At 38.7% G+C, this 24,217-nt stretch overlaps 1 protein-coding gene across 2 annotated transcripts in view; it reads right to left on the reverse strand.

Moving 5' to 3' along the window:
• Astn2 (astrotactin 2) overlaps window positions 1–24,217 on the reverse strand; it is a 931,927-nt gene that overhangs the window by 762,045 nt on the left and 145,665 nt on the right. The gene's annotated exons all lie outside the window — the stretch shown is intronic.

Raw genomic sequence — 24,217 nt, forward strand, 5'->3', positions numbered from 1 at the left:
CGCGCTAATTGGGACTTGAGTTGGGGTCCTCTTCCTGGGTCCTTACAGCACTTGAAGAAGATGGTACCTCAGAGGGAACAGGAAACCGTGCCACTGCCTAGAGAAGTTTGAGTTCTTTTCAGAGGAGTCCACACAGGAGGAAAAGAATTCTAGAATCTACCAGTAGGAAATAGAACTATAGCTTTAATGTGGATTTAAGCAAAGGAGTTAAGAGAGAGAAGAAAAAGGTGGCATTTTGAAAAAGGACAATATGCTCACATCCAAGATGTTGATTCAGGTTTCTCAAGAGAAAGAGAGAGAGAGAGAGAGTCCTTGTTAAACACCAGATAACATTGTGCATACTATAAGAACAATAATATCCATTTTATACTTATAATGATAACTTGGGGTGCAATGGACACTAACATTTCCTGATTTGAATCATGGAGAGTTTCTGAAGTGACAACACAGAGCAAGGTTAATCCATAGAGACAGGGTGGTCAGAGGGCCATTCCAAGCAAGAGTGTTGAGTGGCAACTGGATTTGTCACCCTGTCAGATGCTATTAAGTATTCATAAGAACAGATATTCTTTGAGTATGCCTTTCTAAAAACAGTAGTAAAGTCTGTAGTTTCTGCAGATTTTATAATTCTTCAGACCCTTCTAACCAAAACCATATAGACAGATGTACCAATCTCTGATAGTTGAATGAAGAGAAGATAAAGAAAACCTAAGAATGCCATTTTTGCATGAGAGATCAAGATCAGTAGAACTTTTGCTCTGTTTTGTGTAGTATAATACAGAATTCACCAGAGTTAGATGTACTGTTCAGCCTACTGCTAATAGACTCAGTTTCCCCATCTGCATAATGCCACAACTGAGTTATGAGCATTCTTGTGTTGCCTTCACTTCTGGAGCATGAAGACTGTTTTCAATCAACCTTTCAATGACTGTTGAAAATACCTGCTCTCATGGCTTGTTTCTACACACCATGTTTGTTAAGAGATGAAACATACACAACTTTGCTGTGATAGCTCAGAGCTGCTCTAATCCTAACAGGCTCTTCCAGAACTGCTCATCATAGAGTAGAAATGAAGAGAAACAAACCAATAAAACATAGATTTAAAAAGAAGGAAAAAAGTCCTCAGGAAGTCTGTTTTCACAGAATTAAATCTCAAAGTTCCAGGCTTCAAGGTTGATGGCCTCTTTCTGTCCTTTCTGTCTGTCTCATCTCTGCCACCTGCAACTTGTTCTCTATCCCCTGTAAATCGAGTGCCTAAAATTGGAAAGCTTTTTTTTTGCTCTGATTGTCCTTTCACAAACTGGAAACCATTAAGATAATTTTTCCCAGAAGTGTTCAAACTTGATGTGATAGAAAAACTTCATCCAAATGAAATTTTACTATCAAGCCACATCCATACCCTAAACACATACGCATAAAACATGTAAAGGAATAATTTCCCTAAGATAGAGGGCAAAACAGAAGGCATTTCATTTCTCTTCACCATAACAACCTTTGGCCACAAAACACAACCCCAGACCCCTAGGGTCTCAGGGACCATGAGTGACAAACCACAGATCTACCCTCTTCGATCCCTCACCTCATTTCTTCATTTCCTTTTCAAGACTTAAGATTGAAACCCAGAGGGCAGAGGGTTCTGGCTTTAGTAGCACTGCAGGAAAACAGCAGAGCTAAAGCTGTAACCCAGGTCCTAGATTTGCAGTTGAATGCTGGTGTTCTTTCCTGTTGTGCCTCAGCCTATTGAGGCTTCAGCTTCAAGGGCTCTCAAGGTGATATTTTCCCCAGCAAGCATCACCACCTCCTCACTCTGCTTGCTCCCTTTCTTTAGAAATCAACTAACTAACCGCCCACATTCATTTCCAACCCTGCTTTTTGGAAGCGGATGTCTGAGTTATGTTACATACTGCCCCCGCAGGGACATTTGAGTCCAGGTGGCAACAGAAGGCTTCCTGTGAACTTCTTGCCTAATTTACCACATGGACCTGCCTGCATATACACAGAAGCATGCACTGACACACATATACATCCATATGCTTAGCCTTTAGTGATGCAGGCACTCAGATAGGCAACACAAGCACTGGACTAGGAGGTTTGAGTGTGGATCACATGCTTTCAAACTCACTGATCTACTTTGACACAGTTTTCACTGCTTTTTGATGTCTCTCAACTAGTAAAGATCAAATGAGTTAAGAGAGACAGATTGGCTCTAAAGTACCTTCCATGTGTAAGGACTTTATTCAGTCAAATTTTCAATATTTTGACCCCTTAATCATTATCTAATCCAGCTGTGAAGTCAAATCAGTCCTTTATAAATGCATTTATTCCATCAACACTCACAGAGTACTGGCCAAGTACCAAACACTGCTTCACAATCTCATAGTCTCATGAATGTCACAGGACAATCAAACCTGTGAACAAGAACACAAAATGAAAGAATGCAAAGGACGGTCACCAAAGACATCTTGGATAAAGGGATCTCTCGGTTAATAGCTGAAAATTGGGCTAGAGATAAAATGAGCATGATTCACCTAAATGGAGATATGAGTAAGTGGGAAGAGGCTATAAGTGACTCTGTGGGGATGGAACTAACATAAAGTAGCTAGAGATGAAGCTGAGTCAAGACTAATCAAGTGGGTGGAAACAGAAATGCTTCTGGGAGGAAAACTAAGAAGTCAAAACTACCGCAGCATCTTTGCATCATCACTTAACAGAAGAGAAACTGAGGACCACAAAATTCAATATGAAGGCAGTGACTGCTAAAAATCAACCTAGACTTCTACTCTCTGCTGAAACTCCACTTCTCTAGATACTTCAATGGCTTCCTCTTTCCCATGCTACATGTGTGTTTCCACATAAGTGCTGCTTTCTCTGAATTATGTCCTGCAGCCATCTTTTAAAACATAAAGCCCTACCTTCCATTCTGTATTCACGACTACACTTTATCTGTCCTCATGATAGCTGCTATAAATTTGACAATCTACACTGTTAACATCTACATTCTAATTGAGAAAAATAGTAACCACACAGGATAAATATTTGGTCCATTCATGCCATATACATTGAAATTATTACAGCATTTGACACGTGGGCAATGCTGAATAAAGGCTGAATACATTCATGGGTAAATGATTCAATTTACATAAAGCACTTGCTTTGATGATGCCACATTGTGTACCTTTCAGTGATGGGTAGCCCCTGACCTCTGAATTATATTAGAAGGGTATCACCATGGTAAGAATGCTTTAGGAAAGCTATCCTTGTTGGAATGTGAAGACTAAAGCACAAAGAAGTTTTTCTTGAAGGCAGGAGAATAATGACAATGCAACAGCACTAATTTTGCCAGATTGATGATGTTCTAGACCAGGCTGTATCAGAGATGCATGCCAAAAGATGTGATTCCCCAGGAGACTATCAACTCAGGAGCTGGTTGCCTACTAATGGGAAATATCATCTACAGAAAGGCAGAACTGTGTCATTTCTGAATATTACACACATAAATGGCTTGAATAGTCTCTCAGATTAAATTTCCTCATAACAGCCTCTGATAAAATTACATTCTCTTGATGTAAGAGTAGAAGTATCTTTGAGAAAAGATAAAGAAGATTTTAGGATTATCTAATGATAATGGGGTTGAATATATCTAAGTAATATGGAAATCAAAGACAGCCTTAACTTGATACTTAGATCAGCATATTTCTCAAAGACGACAAAGCTTGGTTCCAAATACTCAGGAGGCTGCTGCCTGGACACAGATTTCAGACTGGCCCGTTTGTGGCCAGAACAGATAGAAATGAGGATAGTTATTTTCATCACAACAAAGCTGGGACAGAAACAAATTAAGATGATCTGGAAAATACAAACTTAATTGCATTCATTCACTTGCTCATTCATTTATTTAGTTAATTAACTCACTAGAAAAGAATTAAAGATCTATTTCTGGGTATCTTCAAAGAACCAGAAACATCCTTCCTAGCAAGGACAGAACAACAACAACAACAACAACAACAACAACAACAACAAAAAACCAAAACCACCACCACCACCAACAACAACAACAAAAAAACAAACCAAAACGATAAAAAAAAAAAAAAGAAAAAAAAAACCAGGACAAATCCAATCTTGGTGCACATGGCGAGAATGGTTCACTGTTTCCCAATTATGTTCTTTTCACAAGACCATTACCAAATGAGCCATCATTATGTTGTTATAGAATTTTCTATTTGCTAGACCCTAGATATGTCTTGTTTCATTTAATCATCAATTCCATGTGGCTGTTATCATGAGACTCATTTGTCAAATAAGGTGAAACTCAGGAATTTTTAGAGCTAATGTAGTCTCGGTTATGAAGCATGATTTACATTTGTGTCCAGATTTCACCAAAGCCCATTCTTCACCTTCTGAAGCCACATAACTTTGGAGAAGTCAGAGTCTGCAGTAATGCTACTCTGTTGTGAACCCTAGTATGAGCCTATGTTATGTGACTTGATCCATTGTTTCTGTTGCTGTTACTTTTATTTTGGTACCTGACTTTAAAACTGAGTCACAGTGTTCTCCTGTGTGAATTAGAAACGTAAATACATGGAAGAACATTTATGGGAATTACAATGATGGTTTCCAGCTTGTTGCTTAGTGCCTTGAGCAGTCACTGGCATCAGAATCAGACACCTTAATCATCCATTGTACTGGTTTTGGGGTAACTCTGATGCTGGCCACAGGAAAAACACCTTAATAAGATTTTGTTCCTCTTTATTCCAGGGTATTCGGATCAGAGAATCATGGCAATCTCCCAGAATTCTTCTGCAATGCCTAATTTTTCTATAGCAAAGAGAAGAGAGAGAAAAATGGACAAAGTGCTGTATCAGCAGACCAGGAATAGCATTGCCCTCAGGACATCCTGTAGCAAATAGAACTTTAGGTTAGAGACCCTTCCCAGAAACCAAAAAAAAAAAAAAAAAAACAAAAAAACAAAAAAACCTTCAAGACTGTCTACTTGCTGCTAAAACGAAGAAGGGGACAGTCTTCCTTGGCAACAGAGAAGGAACTGTCATGACAGAAGTTTATCAACTCCAGTAGAGCTGGTCACAAAAGAAGAACAGATTATCTTTTATCTTTGCTTCCTTCCTCTAATGTTCTCCATTCTTATTCTTACCATCTCTATACAAGAAATAGTGAGTACTCCATTTAAGACCAAGAAAATGTAAGCAAAAAATTTTCAACTATAGTTCTGGGCTCTGTTCGTAACTCTCTCTATGTAACTTCTGGGATCACTGTATTATCATGTTTGGTATCACTGCAATTATGAAAAGGGAGTCAAGGAAAAATAGGGTAGGTAAGTTCTGAATACTTCTAGCACAGAATAAAGGTAAGTTAAGTAAAATTGGCCTAACTAGTATGCCTACAAGTTGTAACCTTCCATGTCCATTAAAACATCTAGAATTCTGGTTTGTCAGTAGAAGGTTTCAAAAGCCTTTCTGAGTCTGAGTACCTATGGTCAGATTACCTTATCCCACCCTAGAAGTCTTCTGCCACATATATCCAGAGGCATATATGTTTTAACATTAGCTCTACCACTATTGAGATTCACATCTTTGGGCAAGTAACTATTCTTTTGAGCTTCAAATGTACTCTTCTCTGAAAAATACAGCATTAATAGGAATTTCAGATGTATGGGATAGGTAATATATGAGAAGACGAACTAAATCTTATCCTAAGCTTTTAGTACGTGTTAGTAATTGAGGAAAAGGACAAGAATCATAAATGTGTCCACAGTATTTGATTTGACTAATATCTAAAGAATTCACAAATAATGGGCTCAAGACAAGAGGATGAAAGGATTCAGATTCCAGGAATTCCACTAATGTACCTTCATTAGGGAGGATAGTGTCAATATAACCAATAAAACAAGGGTACTGTTGTTGTTGTTCTTGTTGTTGTCGCATTATCACAGGATAACATAAAAAAAATCAATGCGAAGAGTAGGTTACTTCTTTTAAACGTGTTAGCCAATGAGGGCCTATAGAGACCTCTAAATATTATGTGCTATTACCAACTCTGAGTTAACTCCCCCCAGAACTTGACAGTGAGACATTATTGCTAATAGCACCATACACTTAGTCCTTAGAGCATGGGGAAATCAAACTGGTATTGACCTGGAAGCTTATCCTTAGCAGCTAGCTCTCATAGTGCTTTTAAGTGTTGTGCATACTATCAGAGAAGAAAATAATCATCAGTATAATCCAGCTGTGAAGCTGTAAACTACAATAATGACTGTCCTGGCAAGATGTGTACAAACATTGTAGGAGTAACCAACTACTTTCTGATTAGATTTAATATCCATTGCCAAGATGAAACCCTATACCTGACACCATTATATGACCAATAATCCATGGCTAGGCAGATCATAAGCTCTAGGGGAAAACTTACTATGATTATTATGCTAAGTAGAAAAAGTATTAAGCCGACTCTTAATAACTTGTCCTTATAATCATAGATTAATGAATCCCAATCATAGTCAGAGAAGCTTCTATTTGCAGTAGATAGTAATTAACATAGAGAATCATGAATGGTCAAAGTGTAGAGAACAAAAGACTGCAGCATGCTAGGCCCTAAATGAAATGCATACATCACATCTACTCAGCCCAATGTTCAGGGATCATTGTGGAAGAACAGATAAAAAGAATGGAAGAGCCATAAGCAATGTGTAAGAAACAAAACCAAACCAAAAAGAACAATCAAATCTTAGAAGTTTCTAGATATTGCAGGGCAACTGCACATATGAAGTCAAAGTGACTGTGTCAGCATGCACAAGCCCCCAAAAGTTCTAGCCAAGCCAAATCTCAGCTTGAATTGGGAGTTAGTCACAAGCTAATCCTCTTGGAGAATGTGTAGCAATTTTAGCTGCTAGGACAGGAACAATTAGTTTTCCTTGCAAGTGTTGACTCTGACAAGTTGAAAAGACTGTACTGGAAGGCCACAGATGCAGGAATCATTGGGCATCACAAACGTCCTGAGGAAGTAGGGAATGGGTCTGAGAAGAACTGGGAGAGTAATAAATATGACACGTTTTACAAAATTCTGAAAGCACTAACAAGATAAAATAGTAATATATTAACAAATACAATAACAAATAATACAACAAAATAACAAATAAACAACTAAACAAAATGATGATGATGAAGATGACTACAAAGATGATGACAATGACAACAATGACTAATATCACTGCAGGGGTCATTGAAACCACAAAAATAACTGCACAGAAGTATGTATACATACACATATGTATAATCTACTCAATGGTTTCCCTAAGCACACACAAATTATTTGTAATTAATATAATGCATGTATATGTTAAAATGTTCTGCTCTGGCCCACATTGTTTTCTGATTACACTTAGGCCCAGGTCTATGCTTTCCCATTGCATATCATTTCTGTCATATTTCATTCTCCTCAGGACAATTCTGTCCTTTCCTCCTCTTCCGGATAGTTTACTTTATATTCCATTACACACCATGCTTTGTGTCATTTTCTATTTCTCTTTAAAATAATGCTGTGAGCTACTAAATATTTCATGGCCAATTAAACAGTTTGGATATCTATCCCTCAAAAACTACTGATAAAAAGAAGCTACTTCTGGTTATTTACAGCAAGAGACTTGTGGTATCTTATATACTTATAGTATCTTAAATAATAAATGTTACAGACTGGTGAGATGGCTCAGTGAGGAAAAGTACCTACCCCTAAGCCTGATGTCCTGAAGTCAGTTCCTGGGACCTGCATTGTGGGAGCAGAGAAGTGACTTCTTCAAGCTGTCCTTTGACCTTCACACACAAGCACACACACATTGCACATGGCCCCTCCCAAGTAAGTAAGTAAGTAAATAAATAAATAAATAAATAAATAAAGGAAGCTACTCTGACTGAAGAGAGAAAGGACAGTACTGTTTGTATTATTCCTCACTCATTTAAAAATTTGTGAGGATAATTTGGAGGCTGATATTAATTGTAAAAATAGGCTTCAAGGGAGACAACAGTCCACAGAAAGGATGGGCAGTTATTTAAATTTTTGACATATTTGGTTTGCTTATGTATACTCCTCAGATTCCTACTGCGTGTCATAGTAGGATGAGGGCTCCAATGTAGCAAGAAACAAGGAACCTTCTTCCCCTCACTGAGGTAACACTGATGGTTCACTCTATTCTAACGTTGATCCGTCCTTGAGCATCATGGTCTATCTGTCTCTCTATTTCAGAGCAAATAGGCTTAGAAGTGGGCTAACATCAAATGGTGATAAATGTTAGTGATAAGATTTAAACTAGAGTTGTGTAAGCCTTGAATACATTACAGGTAAACTACTGTGCAAAATGTTCACAGGCGTTTTCCTGTTTTTTGTTTGTTTGTTTGTTTGTTTTTTCTGAAATGATCATAGTTGTAGGGCTTACAGAAAGGTTTTCTTCCTGCTGGATGAAGTCCAGTGGTATGGATGAAATTCAGGAAGAAGGCTGAGTCACAGTGCATGTTGAAGGAATGTGAAGGAACTGTGATTAGATGAAACATACAACTCAAGAGAAGAGGATATGCAAAGGCCCCAGGAGGCCACACAGTCCTTAGAGAAGACAAGTGGAAAGGCTGAGTTTCCCCTGGAGCAGCAGGGCACAGCTTACTCTGAACCCTTGCTCAGGTAGTCCTCAGGCAAAAATGAAGCTTACGTGTCAGTTTGAAAAGGGCAGAATTTGTGGCAAGAAAACATTGCTGTGCTAGGAAATACATCCCTAGATATAGACATCTTCCCAACAACAAGCATGCTTTGTCTGAATGAAAAATGATTTCCTGAAAAATTGTCATTCCATTTATATCTCTAATAAAATACTAGCTTATTTTCATTTTAATTCTATGCTCTCCGATCAGGCCCCAGGGATAGGCATGGCAGATGTGAACATGGTATCTGTTTATTATGGGTCAGTAGGTATAGGAAATGTCAGGAAGTAAGAGGGCCAAGGCCTGATGTATGCCTGTCAGGGCTCACGATGCAGCCTTGACTTCCACCTGCCCATGATTGTCAGGGAACATGTTCTAATGCACTCATGCAGAAGCTGTTGTAAAGCTGAGCCAGAACTTCACAGTGATTTCTAGAATCATGGAGTATCTATCTATAGCTGAAACAATGCTTAGAAATATAACAGTGAATGGGAAGAAAATAAAGGGGCTTGGTACTCATGTGCTGCATGTGTTGAATAATTCAAAAAAAATTGTTGTTGGTAGAACAATGAGATCCTCTCCCTTAAAGATAAAACAACTGAGACTTCGTTGGTTGTTATTAATTAGTGAAGACAGCTGTGATGCTCCACACTAGTAAAATCAGTATGTAGGACACTAAGGCAAAGGATTCTGTGTTCAAGACTAGACTAGGCTATAACGATTCCTATCTCAGGCCAAAGGGGGGAAAAACAGTAAAAGGCCTTAGACATGAGCTTAATCCTTCCTGTTGACAGTGCCCATGGCTTTGATATCATGATATCTATATGATGCTCTTTCATGTAAGAACTAAAATAAAGACTATATTTAAAGAAAAGCAAGAAAAGTCAGGTGCAGTATGTAAACAAGAGAAAGGTAGAAACAGTTGCTGTTCTTTCTCTCATGACTACGATTACTCTACTCCCACAATGGTAGTCAGTGCCTCAGATCCTCTCCCTTTGTGAGTTCACATTCAGCAGCTCGATTGATCCTCCTAGGGACTCTGTGAAGGACAGAAGACATGCTTTTGTATGCCTTTGAAAGAGAGGGAAACAGAAATTCAGAGAAACTAAGTCCCCGTTGAGAATATGTGTTTCAGTTAGCAAACTGAAGTGGATCTGTCCTTAAAGATGCTTGGCTAAAATGGAAAACCTACAGTCTTCCCTGGGATGCTTTCATTGTGCCATTTCCATCAACAGATTGGTTTATTAGGCTTCTTTGTAACCTCCTCTGATATTCTGTCTTACTCCATTCTATTTCATTGCAGATATGCTGCTGCTGATTTATGAAATGGATTTAATAGCTTACTAATGGGCCAAACACTGGATTGTTTAGGAGAATATTACTGTCCTCAGAGCAGCATGAAAGTGAGTCTAAAGGCTCCAGAGGACTACAACGTGCAGAGATGACAGAGCAGCAGCTAGTGGAAACTGAACAGCAGTTTTAGGTCATTGTAAAAAGGTCTTCCTCGATAGTTACGAAATGGTCCCAGAATAGGAAGACTGCCTAGGAAAGGAGTGTGGCCACTTGTAACGGAGCCATGTAAGAATAAGCATGAGGATCTCCTGACCGGGATGCAGTGAACAGAATGGAAGGTGACCTTGACGTTTCTTTGTAGGCAGAAATGCAATGGAATGTCTTTTTCTCATTTTTCTCTATGACAGCAGCTACCCCAGGAAATTCTTTTAACTTTAGAATGAGAAGATAGAGAACACCAGAGAAAACCAGAGATTCTGAGTTTTGGTAAGATGGTAAGCTGGAAAAATGACATCTCTGTGATGTCAGATAAAAGGAGAGATAAGGAAAATAGCAAAAGTATCAAGGTCTGGAGGATGGCAAACTCTGAAAAGTACTTGGTGTACAAGAAAGAGGACCCAAGTCCTGATCCCCAGTACTAGGTTCAGTGAATTGCATCTCCATTTCACATATTATAGAGGAAGAACAAGAACCATCCCTGGACAAATGCTTGATAGACAGTCTGTCCAGCCAAAATGATAAGTTCTAGATTCAGTGAGATACCCTGCTTTAAAAAAAAAAAAAGAGTAGACAACAATGGGAAAGGAACCCAATGCTGCCATTTCAACTTAACACACCAGCATACATATGTGCGTTAGTCCCACATATCACACATGTACACAAACAGACACACACAGACACACAGACACAGACACAGACACACACACACACACACACACACACACACTCACACCTTCACAGAAGCAAGCAGGAAAATCAAATCATAAATGATATACTGAGAACAAGAGAGATGAAGAAACACAAAAGCAGCTGTTTCTTTGTGGGACATAGAAGCAGCCAATTTTCCCCAGGCACAGAAGGAGGATACAGGTGACTGCATTCCCACAAACTACTTCAGTTCTCAAGGCCAAGGTATAACTTGTTGCCTTACCCCTGAGTCTCCTTGTCACCAGCCAAACAGCTGGAGCAGATAAAAGGGAAAATGAGGAATGGCTTATTCTCTTCTGTACAGAGAAGGAAAGAGTGATGCTGGCCCACCCCCATGGTCATGTGCTGAGTTAGGGAGCCTTATCCCATCAAATACATGGGTCAGAAAGTTCAATTCATTAATTTTTGTGGAGGAGGGAGGCTGGCAGAACTGATGCTGACATGAATAATGATGGATCACCAGGAGAGGGCCCGGCAAAATCTGCAGCTTAATCAGACTCAGAGTGTCTCTGCGGGCATTAATGTAGGCCAAGTGCTTTGCAGCCAATCAAAGCCTATTTCAATTTAATGTTGCAAATTGTCTCCATGCTGCTCAGACTCTCCATGCACAACTCAGCTTCAAACTGGGTTACTCCTCTAGTCCTTTTTCCTGCTCATTCAGAAGCACTCGCCTGGCCATTGTCAGTGTTAACAATCTCAGGCAAGAAAAGAGGACCGATCAGGGGCAAGGATTCATGCAGGGTCCTATAGGGGAGTAGGTAGATCTGCTCCCCCTGTTTTTTTTATTCCACATTCATTCATTCATTCATTCATTCATTCATTCATTCATACATTCATACATTTGTTCATTCATTTGTGGGGGTGTACATAGGGTATGAGGAAGGGTCCAGGTGGGGGTTGGGAGTACCACAGCCTGATCGGTAGGTCAGAGGACAACTTGTAATGATCCATTCTATTTTTCCACATCGGTGTCAGGTGGTCAGGGTTGGCAGGCTGCACCTGTACCCACTGAATCCTCCCACCAAACCATGTTCCACCACTGGCCACTCAAGTTACTAAAGCCTGAGCTTTTGTTTGCTTATCAAAGCATTCTACATAACCCAAAAGACAAAATCCCAGCCTTCATTATCGAACTTTTTTCATGCTATCACCTGCTATGTTTCCCCAGTGAATTCTGTGCCTTATCCTCAACAAATCACATTCACTCTTACACAGATGCTGTCCCTCGAATCTAGAAGCTTCTCTATGTGCATGTGTTGTATCTCTGCTGGGAACATCTGCCCATCTGTTATCCATTTCACATGTATCTATCATCCCTTGAGGCAGAGGCCAATGCCATCCCAGAAGAAAACACAGAAAATTGTGCAACAATGAGGCACTGGGGTTGTCTATTTCAGTCCTTGCCCAGAGTGGATATAAAACTAAGATAAATGGACAAGATATTTTAAGTTTCTGACCCTCTGTTTTCTCGGGCATAAAATGAGAGGAAAAAAATATTCTAGCTCTTTCACAGATCCTGTGCTTTTCTCTTTGTTTTTAAATGTCCCCTTGTCATTCATAACCTTTCCTGGTAAAGAAATAGGTTTATGGCCATGCTCTCTCAAGCCCTATCTCACCCGTCTTTTCTGTGTGTCAATTTCACATGTAAACAATGCATTCTTAATAAGGGAATGCTATGTGAATTAACAGCATGAGTTTGTTCTCGTCTGCTTTCAGCATGTGTGTGAGATTCACTTTATAGTGATGATGAGTGTGAAGCCGGCTTTCCTGAGATGAGGGAAAGTCTCTACTCAACAGGAGCTTTCCAATTTATCTCAACTTCCATCGTACACTTTTTTCTTCCCTCCTTCTTTTCCATTTCTTCCTCTCATCTTGACAGTAATTTACTCCGTCACTCACTCTTCTGTCCCATTTTTCCTTTTCCCAAACAGTTCGGTTATAGATTTCCCATGGACTCTTGGGAAGGAAACCAGACACAATCCAGTCTTTACCTTGAACACTCTAACTCAACTTCCAAACCCACCAGTAGAGCCTGGAGCTGCAGTGATTTCCTTTGAGCAACCTACGTGTGAACAGAGGGTGAGAGGGGTTATGACTAATTAAGTCTGTTGGGAATCCCGATTACTATCCAGAATAACCACCATTCCTCTCTATGTCTTAGGAAATAGATGCCAAGACTGCGGGAAAGGCAGCAATATGGTTTCCATTCCAAAGCATTGCATCTTGGTAATATACCCATTAGCATAAATATAAATACATCATTCCAACATGCCATAAACCATGCATGATAAGAATCCGAAACTTATCAAGTCCCAGAGAAGGAGTGCTGTCATCAAGAAGCAACAGCAATGGTGATTCCTTCAAGGGATCTTGGAATTGAGTCGCCAAGGAAGAGAACTTGAAAGGTCCAGAGCAGAGAACACCATTAGCTAACAATGTGACTATGCATTGTTTAGCATGGGTCACTTGCTTCTCTGGGAAATTTACTATTCTCTTCTGAGAAGTTATCCTACGTTGGTTCAATCAAAAGGAAAAGAAAGAAAAAGAAAGGAGGAAAAAACCAAACAAAACAAGGACAAACAAAATGCTAGGATCCTGACATATCTTCCCTGGGACAGGAACAAAGCATGGCTAAAGAGACAAAGTGTATAAAGTTTGACTTAACTAGCAATACTGAATTTGAAAGCTAGCACTTCATATATTATAAAGGTTGTTATAGCAATTTTCTGTCAGTGTTTTTGTATGGACTTATACATGTGTACACATACATCTGTAGGTTTATTCCAGTGAATGAGTGAGAAATGCATACAAAGTGATTAATAAGTGCTTCTGACACAAATACCTGGAGAGTCAAATACATACACTTGCAGACAAGGGAATGCACATAACTACACCCTGCTCTCAAGCTTATGTTTCAATAATAGTGAAGTCATATTAGAGAAACAAAAAGGAAACCCACAACGTTCTCCACTTTGGCAGCAGAAGCCAATGTATGTTTTTGGTCACAGAGACCAAAGCAAGCTGAGACTGCTCTTTGGTGGAAATCAGGTCAAGCAGCAGTGTGGCCTTATTGAGGCCACATGCTGCCCCTCTTAGAGGGGTATTGCTTAGGCAGTTGTTTCCAATTTGGCTTGAACTTAAAGATCCTCATGTATCCACAGAGCTCTCCAGGTTAGTATGTAGAATCTGATTCTGCTTTTATTGCAAAGCTTGTGTCATTCTGGAATTGCATATTATCAGCTAAAGGTCTCCCCCCCCCCCCCACCTCCCAGCTTCCTAGGCAAACTTCCTGCTTGAATCCTCAGGAATCCAACTCAGAAAGATTAACACTATGTTTCCTTTATAAAGCATCTCCAATGACTCTCCTCCTTATTCTTACCTCTGCTTTCAATCTCTCCCACCATCTGTAGCCCTAAACTGTGCATTTGACTGGAAATGTATCAGTCAAGGCACCTGTGGCGGGATAAAATTGGTTAGGATTTCATGGTCCCATCCAATTTCGGCTAGCAGCAGGCAGGGAGGGCAAAGTTCTGAGTTATGGAAGACCTTGTGTTTTGTACTTTCCTAGAAATAACGGGATTTGGCAAAGGCAATTTTCATTGTTTTTATTCTCAGATGCAACTTTGCTTTTACGATTAGCTTGTCAAAGCCTGCTACAGGATATTTTCAGGACTGTCCTTTAATGTATCCTTCTCAGGTAGGGAAGTAGCCTTTATTTTGAAAGTTATTATTGTAACCTTTATTTACTTTCATTTAGAGGGGAACAACACCAGTCAAACAGTGGCTGGCATTTAGGAATGAAAGAACTGCATAAACAAGCTAGTAGATAGGAATTCTCAGTGCTTTGCCCAGGAGGAGGATAGGTTCTTATCAGTAAAAGAGAACAGCAATTTGTTTTCTTGGTGGATAGGCAGGGGTGCAAGCTATGGTACCCAGACATCAGAAAATGAGGCAAAAATGCAGTTGCTAATTTTATTCCTTAAGTAATAATGAATATCTCCACCAAATCCTGATTTCCCCATTTTGGCCTCTGTCTTTTCTTCGACTATAATAAGAATTCGATTCTATTTGATAACAAGGTAACATTGCTTCCTATATTCTTATCTTATCTTTAGATTTGGCCAGCCAGAGGCCAAGTTTAAGGATGGAGACTAGAAGCTGTGTTTACGATGGAGAATACTGAAACAATTTGTTTCAGACTTCAAATAGAGTAAATATGGGCTCTGAAAGATGTCTAGTTCCTTGTTACCAGAACATATAAATATGCTAAAGGATAGTCAAGGTTGTATGAGAATTTAACATTATTTTCATATGACATCATCATGGGAAACTGCCCTGCACTGTCCAGATGGTTCCCTTAGAAACACAAGGGTTTATAAATGGAAGGGAGTGGGGAATGGAAGGCAGTGATACACGGGTGTTCCCAATTAGCTTTTTGATCAGAGGAAAGAGCCACAGTCCAGGAATACCAGTGGCCTTGAAGCTACAAAAGAAAAGGAAATGCTTTCTCTCTTAAAGACCCTGGAGAGAACAATCTTGTCCACGCATTAAACACAGTGAGACAACAATAAGAACAAAACCCCAAACAAAGCAAAACAAACAAAAAAACACCCCAACTAGAACTGTTAGATAATAAATGTGTATTCTTTCAAACCACCAAATGGGTAGCAATTTGTTAAAGCAACTACAGTAAGATAAAATAGATAATGGACACTTGAACAAATGACAGTGTGCCCAGTTGCTTTATATAAAAACAAGAAATACTCCCCTCCCCACAACACAGATGTTCACAAGAGAAATAATCCTAGGAGTGTCCAGAATGTTCCCAAGAAGGAATTCCATCAGAATAAAGCAGGAAAGATTAAATTCAGATTCCTGTTGAGTGTCTATGGCCATTTTTTATTTCTCCATTTCTAAGACTCAAAGAAATCTTGGTCACCTTAGTTCTGTGAAGAATTAAATTCCTTGTTTATCCTCTAGTCTGTTGAATTTATAAAGCTTACAAAGAAAAGAGAACAACTGACAGATATAGGTAGAGTGATATAGGCAATTCTTCTTGAAAAAGCTTATTTAATTCTGGCTACTTCTGCTATTGTTCCTTTAAAAAAATAGAGCTAGACTCCACTACCAGGTGGCTTCTACCTATTGATCTCCCTGTCCTGAGGGCACACCAATCAAGTGTAACTCCAAAGAGACTCTGGTTTTGAAGCAGTAATCCTCCCCACCAACATCTCCAAGTCTTGTTTTCTCCAGGCTAAATCCTTCCAGTTACTTTCAGAATCCTGGTAATATGCTTTTGAATCCTTTCACTACACCATGGCAAATCTTCTCTGGACATGGATTATTCTCATAATGTTTTTCATAAAGATAACACCACAACTGAGCACAATCTTCCAAGAAATGATGAACCATACCAGAGTATCCCTGTTCTCAATGGGGAATGTATTGATACAATCTAAATTGAAAAAAAAATAATAGCTTTGTGTATTCAGACAAACTGCTCTGCCTCTAAGCTCACTGTCCAGTGCATACTGTGTTTTCTGATATGAACATCAGCTAGTGCTTAGGAATTATATTTTGAAGTGCATTTACATCTCTAGCACTGTCGCTACTATATATTACCATGCAGAAAAGCATTATGATTTTAATGCAAACAAGCCAGAAATCAAATCCTGGCTTTGTCCTTCACGGTCATTTCAGCATGTGCTTTGATTTTATGACTGAATGAACTGATTTGATATGCTTAATTCCCAATAACCTACCCTAGGTATCCTCAAGTTGCACAGCAATTAATATGCATGCCTGTTCTTCTTTTTTGAGTTCCCCAGTCAACTGTGCTATATCATCAGTAACTTGTGGAACTTCACCAAGAACCCATGGATGTAAACTTCTCTCTAAATGACTACTCAAAGATCAGGGCACATCTGAAAGAGAGACCAGACCAGCAAGACCAATGAGCACAGTGTATGCCCTTTCTTGTGGACACTTATCTTAATCTGAATAGGCCAACAAATTCTTCAGTAAATATATATTATCTTTTTTGTTGTTGTTGTTTTCAATTAACAACTCTCTTCTTTACTTATATGCCAAATTGCTACACTAAGATCAATTGATGATGGTTAGTGAGAAAATGTTTATAGAAAAATAGGATTTTTTTCAGAATCTCTGTGGGTATCACCCAAATATTTCTTAATGATTATAGTGGTTTATATAAAGGTCCAAAGGTCTTTGGTATTCCTTTCTTCAGTAAGAAGATCTTGATTTTGTTTCCTTGAATGCAATCTACTTAGAGACTTGTTTCTAAATAATAAAGGATAAAATAGATAAACAGCACTGTTAGACTCCAAAGACCTGTAATATACCATCTCAAACAAATCTGACCACTTTTATCATCCTCAGTAAGTCATGGTGACAGTATCTACCTCCTAATAAGGTAGAATACCCTTCCCTTTGTGAGAGTGCTCCTTCAAATCCATAATTCCAGTTCTATTATGAGAAAATCTTAAAGTCAAACTAAAGGCCATCATATTACTTGGCTAGCAGTTGGGGAAGGTGCCAAAGTGATAAGAAACAATGGAAGGCCACTAAAGGGACTAAAGCAACATGAAGGCTAAATGTGACAAGATGTTCTGGATCAGATATTGCTCATGGAAAAGCATATCAAAAACAAACTATGGAAATAAGAGCTCAGTGATGGCGCAGCAGCTAATAATACTAACTGCCCTGTCAGAGGGCCAAGATTTAGTTCCCAGTGCTCACATAGATGCTAACAACAGTGGGTTACTCCAGTACCTAAGGATCCAAGCCTGTCTTCTGATCTGTGGCCACTAAACACAGGCAGTAGACTTGTATAAATGCAGACCAAATAATCATGTATAAAATCAATCAATCAACCAATTTTAGGAATAGAAAAAAAAACCCATCTTAGTTAACAGGGGCATGTAGATGTTAATTTCTTTTTTTAAGATGTTAATTTCTTAGTATTCACAGGTATAGCATGATTATGAAAGGTGTAGTATTATGAGAAGACAAACTAAGAATACATGGAAATTCTTTTATTTTTTTTAATCTGTAAATTTAGAGTAAAAGCATATAACAATCAGACACAACGATTTCTCCTACCTGTCTTGTTATGGTCAGCCCTGATATAAAACCCCAGAGCTGGCTCCTGATACCAGCCCACTGGAGGTATCAGTTTATTTTGTCTCATAGTTCTTCCAACAGTTTCACAATGTAGGGAGTGGGTTAGTAATTTTCTAGTCATGTTCTCTAGAGCACATCATTGATGTTTTGCAAGGAGAACTAAGAGAAACCCAGATCTTTGCTCCCTCACTTCTCTAAGCTTCAACTGAAAGGAAGATCTTCCTTGATCTTTTAAATATTTGAAGCCTACAAAGTGTTTCATTTGACAAAAAGTTTGTGTTAGCAGATTGTTCAGAGATTCTTTATAAATTTTGTTTTACCACCACTCACTCAAAAAATTTCTCTGATAGATAAATCTGTGTAATGAACACTTTTCTTTTTAACTTCCTTTTGTCAAGGAGATTGCACCAGGAGAAGATCTGTATTGATTAATCATCCCTGCACAGTGTAACCCAGTGGTCAATATCTTGTGAGTCTGGAACTTAGGACGTGGCTCCGTCAGTAAAGTACTAGCTACTTCGGCATTAAAATCTGAATCGAATCCCCAGCAGCCATGTGAAAAACTAGGTCCAGCAGTATGTACTTGTAATCAAATACTGGAGAGACAGAGAGAATGGTCCTTAAGGATTGCTGGCAAGACAGTCTAAATGTATCAGTGAGATCCAGGATCAAAAAAAAGATCCTGCCTCAAAAAGTATGATGGTGAAAGGTTGAAGAGGACAACTGATATCAGCCTCTGGCCTCCACACATGCACACACATGTGCACATGCACACACATAAAAAACACATACACATATACATATACATTATTCATGGAAATCAGGGTTGTGTTGGATGCTGGGAGACCATATGAAAAATATCTCTGGCCATAGGATCTTGTCAATGTTATCTATTATAAAATCATCATGACTGAGATGCAGAAGTTGTAAGCTTCAAGCCCAAAACCCAAGGCCACACTGAAAGAAAGCCTTAATCAATAACCCCTTCCTTTGGGGAGCTTTCTTTGATCTCACAAGTAGGAAGCAGCTTGTTTTTCTGTTGTGACTTCACTGGTCAGCATCTCTGGCAATAATCCCATGCCTTTCTTTGCTGAATGCATATCTCAGTGCTTTTGGCAAAGACATGAAAAATTTTATAATCCACAAAGATGAAGTGTTGAACAGTTATTTGTGCAAATGAGATGGATCATGAAACTTAAGGAAGAAAATGAGCAAGCTCCGGGTATTCTTGTTTCAAAAGCATTTGTCCAGTGTTCGCTCATATATTCACTTGCATTCTTTCTCTCCCACTCCCTATAGCATGATCTTAAAGGAGATAGTCAGTGCACTCTGGGGCCTCAATCTAAAATTGGAGCCATTTAGACCAGACAATAAGTATAGATTGCCAGCATGGTGCTTGTCATACAGGGCAGGGTATAGATTGTTTAAGAAATATTAACTGAAAAAAAAAGAAATGATATTCTCTCTGAATTTTGCTTTCATCTGGTAAACAAAATATCTAGTTTGCACGATGGCAGTGGATTAAATAGTAGAACAGAGACAAGCATTCAGTAGGATGCCTGGTGCTTGGCAGTGGCTCAATAAATGTTTGTTTCTCTTCTAATCTTTTCCCATTAGGTATTCTCTCCAGTGAGGGCTCCAACTTAAGCACTTCTCCCAGCCATGTGCTTCATTAAGGAGGCCAAATTAAGAATCCAAGGTGCTTACATTTAAGAAAAAACAAAAAGATGCTAGATCAGAAAGCACAGCATGGGGTGTACTGTATTCACAGTAGCTCTGCTAAGAAAACAGCTAGGCTCCCAGTGGAGAGACTGAGGAAGCACCATTAGCATAACAGGTGTCTTTGCTACAGGAATGACACTTTAAAGGCAATCCTCCTTCCCCCCAACATATTCCCTAACTTCAAGAGTGCATATTTAATTATGCTTCATGTTATAATTGTCTCTAGTTCTGTGTTTCAGGGTGGCAGTACCTCACCCTACAAATTCAGGAAGGTTTTTATAGAAATGGCTGAAAGCCATAATGACTTCTCAGCTCTAGGGTCCAGAGGGAAAAATATCAATAATGCTGCCTTAGGAAAAGAATTATGGGCTTCCTTCGTTTGCTTAAAGAACATCTATCGTGGAAAGCAAAGAACGGGATAGGAAGCAGAGAAGTATGACCCATTAGAGGTGAACCTGGGCTATTTTTTTTTAATGCAAACAGGAACAACATGGACTAAATGAACCCATCTAACTTTCACAGCTGGAAATTGGCTATGAGTCACTTTCCTCTGGCTTCCTGTGCCTAAAAAATTATAGAAGCTTAAAGCAGAACTCAAGAGGACCTGGCCCTAAGCTCTTGGCTCTTCCTTTCACTTTCTAGGCACAGGTCCTGCACTCTTTCTTCTCGACTTGATATCCACTGTCTCTGAATTTTCATGGCCATTTGATAGTGTTTTTTTTTCTTCTTACTTTACAGAGAAGGAAGCAATCATTTAATTAACTTACTGATGTCATAAACAGAAATAAAATATTTAAAACCAAATTCATTCATTATCCATCCTGTATATTACACTATCTTTTTATGATTTTTTTGAATATGTAAATTTCCCAACTATCAAGTTTTTGTCTTTTCTGACTTAAAGAAAAGTAGTTCCATTTTATGGTAAGAACACTAATTTAGGATTGTAAAACCTACTTTCTTAAGTCTTCAGTTATGTAATCTATTATTGTAAGTAGTAGACAAGTGAGCTCTCAGGAGATCCTGAACTTAACATTTCTTGCTCAATTAAAACTTTATGCCCATCAATTTTTAACTTGCCATGACCTGCTACTATAGTCATTGGCAAACACCATTCCCAGTTCCTTGGTCAATTGTATTTAAATTTTGACTATTTTAAATAATTCAAATGGGTATAATTCAGAAGTATTGGTGCCTCTGTGACAATAGGGTTATAGAAACTCTAAAATAGAAACATTAAACCCTTTCCTGCATTTTATATAGCACAACATTACAATATTTCTATCATTAGCCATTCCTCACTAGTACCCCCACAGTCTTCCTAGGCTGCCCATTCTCTTTGTGATGTCTGGGTACTAATTTGGCCTTCCCATTGAGTGCTTTTGTTATCCTGGCTAGAGTGACCATTTATCTCTCAACTTCCTTTTCTCTTCTATAAGACAATACCAATAGTAACAGGAAAAATGAACATTTTTGCCTAAGTAGGCAAGGATGCTACATTCATTACTTTTCTTGTTGTTTTCATCAAATATTTTATAGGAACAACTTGAGAGGAAAGATTTATTTGAGCTCATGATTTCAATGGGTTTAGTTCATCATGGCATGGAAAAATAGGTAAAACGTAACTTCATATTTCATGGCCCAAGAAGTAGAGAGAAGGAAAGCTGGTTATCTATTCTTTCCTCTTTTATTCCATCTGGGTACCCAACCATGGAATAATGTCATTAACACTCAGGATGGGTTTTCTACACTCAATTCATTCTCTTTTGACATACCCTTATGTTACAAGCATATCTTACAACTATTCTAAGAAATTTTAAATCCAGTGAATATGACAATGAAGATTAATCATCACAGTCATTCCTGTATTAATTGAACACCCCAAAACATCATTTTAAAATAGCAACATTGCACCTATGGTCTCCCAAATGCTTGTGTCTATCTTATAATATAAAATATTGTGTCCAGCTTCAAAAATCCTGAGTGTTTATAAGGCTAATGTTTCTTAAAACTGTAAGTTTAGAGTCTTCTTTTAGATTCAGTAAAAAACACATGTGCACAACCTCTTTAAGGATAAGACAAATAAGTGTTTACATACTTCAATGCCAAATGACATGGAGTAAATGTCCCTAATCTACAAAGAAGGAGCAAGTGCAGAGATAGAAGGCCTGGTATCAAAGCAAGACCAAAATCCATCAAAGCAGACACTAAATCCTCCAGTTCTGTGCCTAGTATCTAGAACACATGGTGTCCTAATGTGATTTCCATTGGGCTGGGGTTGCTCCGGTCCTCTGGCAATGACATTTGTAGTCCACATGGCCATTCTCTTGTGCTGGCTCCACTTGTTGCCTGTTGTTTTTCTCAACAAATATTCCACATAGATGGATCATCATCAATATCCTGGTTGTTCTTTATTTCAAATTTTAGCATTACTGTGTTCTCTTCATGTATCAACTTTACAGCAGCACCTTGCATGGAATTCGTCTCTGCTGTATGCTGCCTAGCTCCACAATCCTTTTTTAAATGTTTGGATAGAATCCCAATGACTACAAAACTCTTGTATTCTTCCCAAGCTAGCCCCACAGGGATAATTCCAAGGTCTGCCACCAGCTCAAGAAACATCTGAGCCCCTTTGGAGCATTGCTTAGCAATCTATTCATGCCCTGGAAACAACCAAATGAAACCTAGCCTGTGGGAGCAGGCTGTCAATGCTCCCCTCACTAGTAAGGAGAAATACTTTCAAATAAATTTAGAATTTTATGCCATGGAGCCAACAATGGATAGAATCTATCCAATTTCTCATTATCTCAATAGAAAATATGTTACTTCTTTTAAAGTAACTAATTCTTTTAAGCATCATAGCCTTGTTTTTCACAACCTTCTTTTTATCCCATTAATTAATTAATTAATTAATTACATTTACATCCATATTGGGGGTTTCCCTCTCTACTCTTCTTCCAGCTCCTCCTTTTCACCTCACTTCCCTCTATACCCCCTCCCTTTCTTCTCATATCAGGGAAGATGTCCCATGAATATCAATCTTACTTGGCATATCAAGTTGTAGTGGGACTGGGCTCATCTTCTTCTTTAGAAGTTAGACAAAGCCATCCAGTTAGGGAAAAGGGATACAGAGGCATGCAACAGAGTCAGAGACAGGCCCTACGCCTACTGTTAGAAGTCTCACATGAGGATCAAGCTGTACATCTGTCACATATCTATAAGGGTCCTAAGTCTGGTACACATATGCACTTTGATTTGTAGTTTGGGCTCTGTGAGACCCTATGTGCTCAGGTTAGTTGATTCTGTAGGTTTTGCTATGGTGTCCTTGACCTCTCTGTCTTTTTAAATCCTTCGTCCCCTTCTTCCACAAGATTCCCTGAGTTCCCTCTGTTTGTCTGTGGGTTTCTTTCAGCTGTACCCTTTTCTGGTCATAGTGCATGTTTTTCATATCTTTTTGTTCTCATTTTTCCTTATAATTCTCAATACCAGCTTGCTAAAAACAGCTAGCAATAACTATTCCACTGTCTGAATACTCTATTTTGTAAAAATTTTCTTGACCAAATTTATTAGCCTACCACCTTTAAACATCTTCTGAAAAAGTATCTGAACACAGTAAGAAATTGAAGAAATATTTGTCAGATTCAAATATGAATGGCCTCTATTTTAATTTCTAGTGGAGTCTTCATTTTTTCACATGAACCTTCATGAGTCCAGTATTTACTGACTGTATTTCTATCACCATTATGATCTTTTGTGTTCCTACCAGAACCACCTGTTGATCTGTTCCTACAGTGTTCTAAGACCTTAACACCTTACATTTATAAAATCTTTCCAATTTCCTCTAGCAATCCAGTTCTTTATGTATTGTATTGAGTTGCTCAATACTTACAGTGGCTAGGTAATCTGACAGTAGCCATTTGTTTGCTGGAGAGGCAGAGAACCTAGTAGCTGCCTAATCCAGGAAACTCATCATTTCACAATGAAGAGTCTAGAAACTCCCTGAAGAGTTACGAATATTAAGTTCACACTGAAAGGCCAAAGAAGCTGAAGTGTGAAGTTAATAGGAGATCATTACAGCAGTGAGATGTACTCTCACTAAACAAGTGCAGGCTCATGGAATTTCACTTGGGCTGTTTGCTGATCCAGGACACCAATCAGAAGGTAAGTGACACTCATGTTGAAGGTAGGTATTTCTCTCCTGGTCATTGTCCTATCCCACTGAAGATTCTCCCAGTCTTCAACCCTTTGTGGATAACCCGGCACAGACACACAGGTGTGTTTTACCAGTAGTAGGTATTTTTTAATCTTGTCAATCTGACGTCCAAGTCCAGCCATCACAAACATGTGCACTTTGTATTGAAACTACTAAGGCACCATACAGATATGTTAGCATTATTATTACACCATCATTATTAACAGTAAATAAATTAAGTATT

The sequence above is a fragment of the Grammomys surdaster genome, unplaced genomic scaffold (assembly GCF_004785775.1).
Source record: "Grammomys surdaster isolate TR1022 unplaced genomic scaffold, NIH_TR_1.0 363, whole genome shotgun sequence".
NCBI classification, from domain to species: domain Eukaryota; kingdom Metazoa; phylum Chordata; class Mammalia; order Rodentia; family Muridae; genus Grammomys; species Grammomys surdaster.